Source organism: Adiantum capillus-veneris, chromosome 1, assembly GCF_014529385.1.
Source record: "Adiantum capillus-veneris isolate H3 chromosome 1, ASM1452938v2, whole genome shotgun sequence".
Taxonomy (NCBI): domain Eukaryota; kingdom Viridiplantae; phylum Streptophyta; class Polypodiopsida; order Polypodiales; family Pteridaceae; genus Adiantum; species Adiantum capillus-veneris.
The window spans coordinates 49,513,860-49,522,350 of NC_140931.1; the positions used below are offsets into that span (position 1 = coordinate 49,513,860).

Consider the following 8,491-nt stretch of genomic DNA (forward strand, 5'->3'; position numbering starts at 1 on the left):
TCATAGCTCATAGCTCGTAGCTCAAAAGAATATGAAAAAATTTGAGGTAAAAGTTCAGCTCACGAGCTACAACTTTTGTTGTATCACCTTTTCAAATTCGGGGAGCATGTGATCTTTAAAAATTCAGCAATACCGAATGTTTTTTCCACTGCACAAAGTCCTTGTGAGGTCCTTCTTTGGATGATTCTTTTGAATACCTCCAAGAGTGAGCCTCCCATAGTGCATGCATGCATGCCACATACCCTTGACCTTATTTGGTAGGTCTATAATTGAAGATATTGTTGAGATCATGATATAAGTGAATAGTACAACTAAGAAAATCAAATATTGAGGGGTCTAAAAAAATATGTACATGTCAAATATAAATAATATAGGTGGAAAAAATATGAAGGGGTCAAAATAAATGTCTCTCATTATAAGCCTACCATAAAAAGATGAATATTTTGGTGGTCTAATTTATGAGAGGAATAGAGAATAGATGTAGGAAGGAAAAAATGACAATAGTGAAAAAATATACACATAAATAAACTAGTTTTTTTGGATTTTTGTTGGGATGGAGTTACACAAAAAATAAGAGAAGCTTGCATGAAATTATTTTTATATGGAATAAAGAGTATGCAAAATGGTAAGAAAAAATATGGCAATGTTGAGTCAATGTACATAGCATAAATAACACACCATAGGTAGAAATATTTAAATAAATACCAAAATAATTATGAAAAATTCTTTTATTTAGGCTCTATATACAATGAAATATTTACACACAAATGGGCCATAATATATTTTATTTTTTTGAGTTTATTTAATTTTTTGGCTGAACTAGCCCAGTGACTAGCTAGCTGAAGGTTTTTAAGAAAATATGGACAAAGTCCCTAACTCAGACGCCTTTGTACAGTGAAATGGTAGGGATAACCAAAATGTTTGAGTGATTTGATAGGGTGAGGTAGCTTACTATGGCAATTATGGAAAGCTGAAAAACGGCTATCATTAGCCCTCCCTCAGGATGATGGTATATTCATGTACCATCATAGAGTATCTTTTTCAAAGAGAGTGCTTTAGAGTCCTTGACGAGATCTTCATTGTTTGGCTCCTCAAAATTTTGGCTGGAGCTACACTCATGCTTCATGTAACAATACTTACATGAGACAACTGCCCTTTGACAGATCTTTGGTAGAAGGCGACTCAAATAGGGCTTCAAGCGATAACCATTTACCTTCCTAGAGTGCTCTTTCCCATTCAAGTCCATAAGTTGATAGTAACTTGAATTAAAAGCCTTCTTAACTATATATGGCCCCTGCCATGTAGTTTCAAATTTGGCATCAAAACGATTATCGAGTCAATTGTCATACCTTAGCACAAGATCTCCTTCATTGATGCCTTTGTCCTTTAGTTTCTTGTCAAGCTTCTCCTTCGCCTGCGTAGCTTTCCTCTTGTAGCACTCATATACTGCTTCTCTTTTCCACTCAAGCTCAGCTAAGGTAAGAAGTCGATCCATCCATGCTTCTTGATCATCTTGTGCTGCTTTTCCATGAATTCGCATTGTTGGAATGTTGAGCTCAATTGGTTGTAAAGCCTCTTGACCATAGACCAAGTGAAATGGTGTAAACTTCGTGGCTTCCCTATATGTGGTTCGATATACCCACAAGGCACCATCCAAGAAGTCATCCCACAACTTTGTCTTGTTTCTCACCATCTTTCTAATGATGCCTGCAATGACACCATTAGATTTTTCTACCAGACCATTGGATTGGGATAGTAGGGTGTCCTATGACGATGTAGAATGTGAAGTTCTTCACAGACTTCTATGAGCAAGCCCTTTCTAAACCCTGGACCATTATCAGAAACAATCTCCAAAGGTGTGTCAAATCTACAACAAATGTGGGTGTAGACAAATTTGCTCACTATCCTCTCATTTACCTTTGCCGCACTTTGTGCTTCCACCCACCTAGTCATATAGTCTACAGCCACTAGAATGTAGAGTTTACCATTTTTTGTCCTAGGGAGAGGATCCATAGCATCAGTGCCCCACTTTTCAAAGGTTCCATTTGCAAACACGATTTGCCTTGGACCATAAACCAATCTTCTGTTCCCATTTACCTGACAATTGTGAAAACTTTTGCACCAATGTTGGACATCCACATGTAGACTTGGCCAAACATACCCCGCATGCAAAACCTTCTTCACACTTAACTCTTGGGAAAAATGACCACCACATGCCTCTTCATGCAAACCTTTTAGAATGACTGGAATTTCCTTGATAGTTGGTACTCTTCTGCACACTTTATCCTTCCCTCTTTGATAGAGGGATCCTTCTAGAAAGAGATACGCGCTTGCCTTTTTCATGAGTCTCCTCTTCTGAGCCTTTGTCAAGTCTTGTGGAAACTCACCCTCCAAAATGTAGCTAATAATGGGAGTCAATGACTCCAATCCCTGGTATCTCGGTTGCTTGACAGTTGCTGCCACCATGATGACCTGCACTTCTTTCTCAACACATGTAACTGCTTGTTGTGCAAGTAAATCGGCATCTTCATTTTGTTTCCTAGGAATATGATATAGTTGCACTTCTTCAAACTGATTAAACATCCTACAAATGGCATGAACTTTTGTCCTTAATCTTTCATTCTTGCATGCCCAAATGCCTAAAATTTGCTTCACAATGAGAAGTGCATCCCCTTTTACCATGAGACATTGTATACCTTGGCCAATGCATATCTTTAAACCATGAAGTAGTGTGTCGTATTGTGCTTCATTGTTGCTAGTTGAACCTGGTAGATTGACCTTCTCTTTCATGACCACCTCTCCACTTGGGTTGAGCAATACTAGCCCTCCCCCTGCTTTTCCTGTGGCTTGTCGAAAAGCTCCATCAAAGAACAAGGTAAAAGCATTAGAAATACTTTTAGGTGGTGGCAATGGTAGGGTCTTTACTTCAGGCACCTTAATCTCCTTCTCATGTACCCTATAAGTAAGGATCCTTGCCAATTGTGCACGCACACTATCTTCTACCTTGAAAGAGTATTGGAACTCTTGCAATTCCATAATCCACTTTGAGATCCTAGTGCTAAGATTCATTTGAGATGACACCCAAGGAAATAAATTTTCTGCAGTGAGAATTACAAAAGGTTTTGGTAGCAAGTAGCATCTAAACTTTCTCACCGCAAACATGAGAGAGAAAGCATCATGAGTTCTGTCTCCGTGTAGCCTCTCTCCAAAGCATTCATGACCCTACTAGCAAAGTAGATGGGTCGTATCCTGGTACTATGGGGATCTTGTTGTAATAAAACTACACCAATTGTTTCCTTCCCAACACTAGAGCTAACAAAGAATGTGTACTCCCAACAAGGAGGCATGAGTATTGGTAGCTCTGACAAAATGACTTTAATGTTACAAAAGTACTCTTCAAGCTCATAAGACCATGCAAATTCTACTTGTTGTGTCAATTTTTGCAAAGGATGAAGCAACTTCGAAGCTAAGTGAATAAAGCGTGACATATACTTCACCTTTTGAATGAATGAGATGACCTCTTTGAGATTCTTGGGTGATGTGAGCTCAATAAGAGCCTTTGCCTTTGAAGGATCCACCTCAATGCCTTTATAGGAAACCTTGTGACCAAGCAAGATCACTTCATCCTCACCTATGTGACACTTGTTGGGGTTGAGTTGACCTCCCATGTCGTAGAGCTTCTTTAAACCTTCTTCTACCCTTTGTAGATGCAATGATTTTGAGCTATAAATGCAAAAATCATCAATAAAAACCCTAATGGACTTTCCAAAGAATGCTTGAAACACCATGTTCATGAAGCGTTGGAAAGTTGCAGGAGCATTTGTCAGACCAAATGGCATGACTCTAAAAAAATAACAACCCCAAGGAGTGATGAAGGTTGTTTTCAACTGATCTTCCAATGCGATACCTATTTGAAAGTAACCCGAGTAGCCATCATACACAGTGTACTTTTCATGACCAGCTACCTCGTTTAGTATCTCATCTTGAAATGGGAGGGGAAAGTGATCTCTTTTTGTTGCCTCATTGAGTGGACGGTAATCCACACACACCCTCCACTTGCCATTTTTCTTAGGAGTGACAACAACGAGAGAGACCCACTCTGAATTCTCCACTGGATAAATTAAACCTGTTGCTAGAAGCTTTCTTACCTCCTTGAGTAAATCCTGCTCCTTGATGACTCCTAGCCTTCATAGCTTTTGAGCCTTAGGTGTGGCCTCTGGCTTTAACTCAATTGTGTTGAACAGTATCTACTCCACGCTCATCGGTGTAGTCTTTAGCAAAAAGCCTAGGAAATTTCCTTAACACACCTTTGAGATCCTCTCTTTCATCCTTTGTAAGTGTTGTAGATAACATACCTTCTAGCATTCTTTCATGTTCCACTTTTTGTTTTTCCTGGGAACCTACCTCTTCCAACCCTGGGCAAGAGGTCTCTTGGTTGTTTGGCTTAAACCTTACCCCCATGAATTTGATGGAAGACTCCTCTTCAGTAATGCTGCCGCTACTTTCTCCTTCTGAAGTGCTATCGGTCTAGCCTTCCTCCGTCTCACTTTGAGATGATTCTTCATGGAGCTCCTCTTGGCGTTGCTCCTTCATGTCAAAGACAACCTTCTTATGATTGTCATTCTTGCAAATTAGCTTTCCACTCTCCCAATCCTGCAAAGCTCGCATTTTCATTAGCCATGGTCTCGCTAGGATAAATGGGTAACCATTTCCTTTCGTAGACATAACATAAAAATCCACTGCCTTCTTAATGCCAAAGGCCTCTACAAAAACATTTTTACAAATGCCTACACACCTAGCTTTGCTATTGTTTGCCATCTTGACTTAAATGGAGCTAAAGGCCATGTCTTTGTTGGCAACCAGCTCGACGCCATTTTGAGTATGCTTTTGGATGGGAGGTTTTTCTTGCCCAAATATGGCGGAGGCATGCCCATACCATTCACAACAACGCAAGCAATGACACCATGGTCAACAATGTGCAAGCAACGACGCACTCTGTAGACCCTAGAAATCTACATGGCTCAAGTAACCAGTCTCTCTCTCTCTCTCTCTCTCTCTCTCTCTCTCTCTCTCTCTCTCTCTCTCTCTCTCTCTCTCTCTCTCTCTCTCTCTCTCTCTCTCTCTCTAGCTCGTAACTCTGCCCTAGCTTGTAACTCTGCACAGGCCTGCGTCCTCTTCGATCTCCTTGTTTCCCCTCCCATCCCGCCCCGCCCCACATCTGAATCTACAGCCCACCAACCCCGCCCCGCACCACCAATGACGGTCCATCATCTACCCTAAATCAACGGCCTGTCTACATGAATTTGAGAGTGGATTACTCTCTGTGAAACTGGAGGATAATACTTTAGGGAGCACGAAGCAAAAGAGCAGGCTGAGCGTGAACGACTTCAAAAAAAATGGCAAAGGGAGCAAGAGCAGATCAAAAGTAAATTCCACCACTAGCTCTGTATGCAAGGGGGTACTGGTGCTTTGTTGTGTTTTTTCTAACAAAGGTGGAGGTCACTGCATCTGCAAATGAACCATTAGAGATTACTTATAGCTATTGGTGTCACCCACTTATCCAAAGTTTCAAAGCCTCCCTAGCGCCCCCCTAATTTTTGACAGAGCCACCCATGTGCTTCTCTAAAAACACAATGTTGGAGCTTTCTCCCCAGACTGTGTTTGAAAACAAAGGCAACACATCCCATAGTGGATACATTTAGACCCCCGCAGGGACTGCAGGAAACGCTGCTTGGGAGGCAAAAAGAAAATTTTAAAAGACACCCCTCAGTTCATTGTTTTTGGTGGAATTTGCATCGTTCTTAGACGGTCCTTCAACAAATTCTATGGTATTTTTTCCCAAGAGATTTGATTGGGCATCAGAAGGCTCTTGCAAAGCAATTGAGTGCAAGAAGCCATGTGACTGTGACCCCTCTATTGGGCCAGCCCTAGGAAACTGGAAGGAAGCTTCCGCGCAGAGTAACGGCGACCACAGTGCATGCACTGTCCCAAGCACACATTCAAACCATATTTGCTTTACTTTGATAAGACTTTATAGAGGTGTGACCAAACCTGAATTATGCGGCGATGACCAGCACCATCAGCAAAGCTCTCTGTCAGATCCTTTTGTGAACACCGTCCCATTCCTCGCTCACTCGATAGGGAGCTCGTTCTGTACAGTAAGCCTAGGAAATCACCTGAATGAATATCATTGGCTGAAAAATTCAAAATTGATGGTCTTGTCCTCTTCACTAATTTAGCAGTGCATCTGCAGGGCACACGGCTGTGTGCTTAAGGGATGACAAAAACAATTATGGGTGGCAGAATCAGGTCACAAGAATGAACATGTAATTATTAGCTAATTCAAAGTTTGATCTTCATGGTGAATTGTGACGTTCTTCATGGTGAATCGTAATGTTGCCTTGCTAATTGGAATTGGAGCCGATCTCTTGAGATAGCTAATTCTAGTGTTAGAAGATTTCGGCTACTGATGATGTATTAGTTTAGACAATCGACTGGACAGAGAATCAGAAACTGAACCGGAATTTATCTACTGGAATGAGAACCAGACTACCTAGTGAGAATAATATTCAGATTTAGATTCAGAGTACTGAATACAGAGTAAGTGTAACTGGAATATCTGCCGTGATTGGAATTACAGATGAAAGATTACAATAAGTATGATGTGATTTACAGTTAGAGTATAGCCCAACAACAACTGCCAATGATTGACAACTCAAGTACAAATGCCTCCAAAATGCTAATCTGACTATGCTCAAGATTGTGCTAACCCAAATGCCAACCCGATTACAATGTAATGGGCCCTATTTATATACCTTGGGTTTACCATGGTAATTACCGTAGTAATTACTTGACAATTCACTGCCCGTCTCCTAAGAGAACGTTCCCACTTAGTGAAACTGTCTCAGCCGTCTACAGTAATGGTTCGGGTTTTGTGAAGGGGGAGGAAATCATCGCTATTGTTCATGGGAGGAGTGGTGGCAGCAACAGCTAGCTGATGAGGCACATTCACATGTGGATCTTCTTCCACTACATCCAGATGTACGTGCGAAGTTTAACAGTAGTGCATCTCGGGAACATGTAAGGATGATGGATGGAAAACCGTATGGATATCATAATATGATTTTCAGTTGGATTAACACAGAAACTGACAATAGCTCAACAAGTTTTTTCAGAACTCTACTATGATGCAACAGATGAGTTAGAAGAACACTCAGCTACCTCAGATGATTTGGGGTCGGAAAAAAAAACATGTTAGAGCTAAGCTACTCATGAAAGGAGGGCTGGAAAAGTATTTTGACTTTCCTAACCAAAAACCGAGAAGACAGGAATGGTATAGACAAAAAAGAGACACTAGAAATTTGAAAGCTAGACCTATGCCATCAGTTCCCAATAGAACACAGTTCCTGATGCATATAGATGCACATGATTGTGTCAAGGACAAAATCAGTGGCAGATATCCTTCAAACAAAAATTTAGAAATGTCAAAAACATCGAGAAAAAAAAGAAAGGACACTCAAGCAAAACCTAAAAAAGAATTTCCACCTCCAGTTGATGCACATCTGGTATGGCTCCAAATTCTTACTAGTGCTTCTTCTACGATCCTTCTGGCCATTTGGAACTCAGCTCATGTGCTTGGCCTTGATGTTAATGTAGGTGATGTCTGTTATGACTGTTTGGACGCGAATGCAGAGACTAAGCGGCAAACATGTGGAATGAAGCATTGAATAAAAGGTTGGGCGCGCGCGCGCGCGCACACACACACACACACAGAGAAGTTGAAATGAAATTAAATTTTATGTTGGAACTTGGGGGTGTAGGGGTGCTCTTTGTACTTTGTTTGTTGGCTTTCGTTCTTCCTGCTAGTTATGTGGGTCTTCCATTATGGTAGGTGGGCAAATCCTTTGCCTATGGTCCCTGCGGTGGGCAAATCGTTTGCCTCTCCTGCGGTTGGCATTGGCACCCTTTGCATCATCTATTAGGACGTGCATCCTCTGTCTTGCCTTTTTTTCTAGCAAGGGTCCAAGGATTCCCATATACAACCACCTTGCCTGCTGTGGACACCAATGGCCATGCATGCCTACATTGTGTCCACAACTTGTTTCCATGATTGATGGCTTGCCTCAATGCTAGATTATGTTAGCATATTGCCACCCGTCCATGCCACTCTCATTCCACACAACCAATTGACATGCCCTTCATTACCACATCATATCTGATTGCCCCTTGCTCCCAATAACAGTGCCACCGCTTGTCTGCTAGATACAAGTGGTAAAGATAAGGGATGACTACACTTTGAAGCATATGTGACTTAGTATTGTGCTCAATACCTAGATAGGAGTACTTGTATAAAAATACTTATGTATAAGATATGTATCATGGTTTATTCAATAATTGATAATTGATAGTAGACATAAGATCTATCATTTAAGGTTGATGCAGCAAGTGTTCTCAAGCGCAATGTTTCTATTTAAAAAGTTTAATCTTTTAA

The 8,491-nt window shown here is 41.0% G+C and overlaps 1 pseudogene; it reads left to right on the forward strand.

The window, feature by feature from the left end:
• The first annotated feature begins 6,066 nt into the window (after positions 1-6,066).
• LOC147464697 (uncharacterized) lies at positions 6,067-6,994 on the forward strand (annotated as a pseudogene).
• The last annotated feature ends 1,497 nt before the right edge of the window (positions 6,995-8,491 follow it).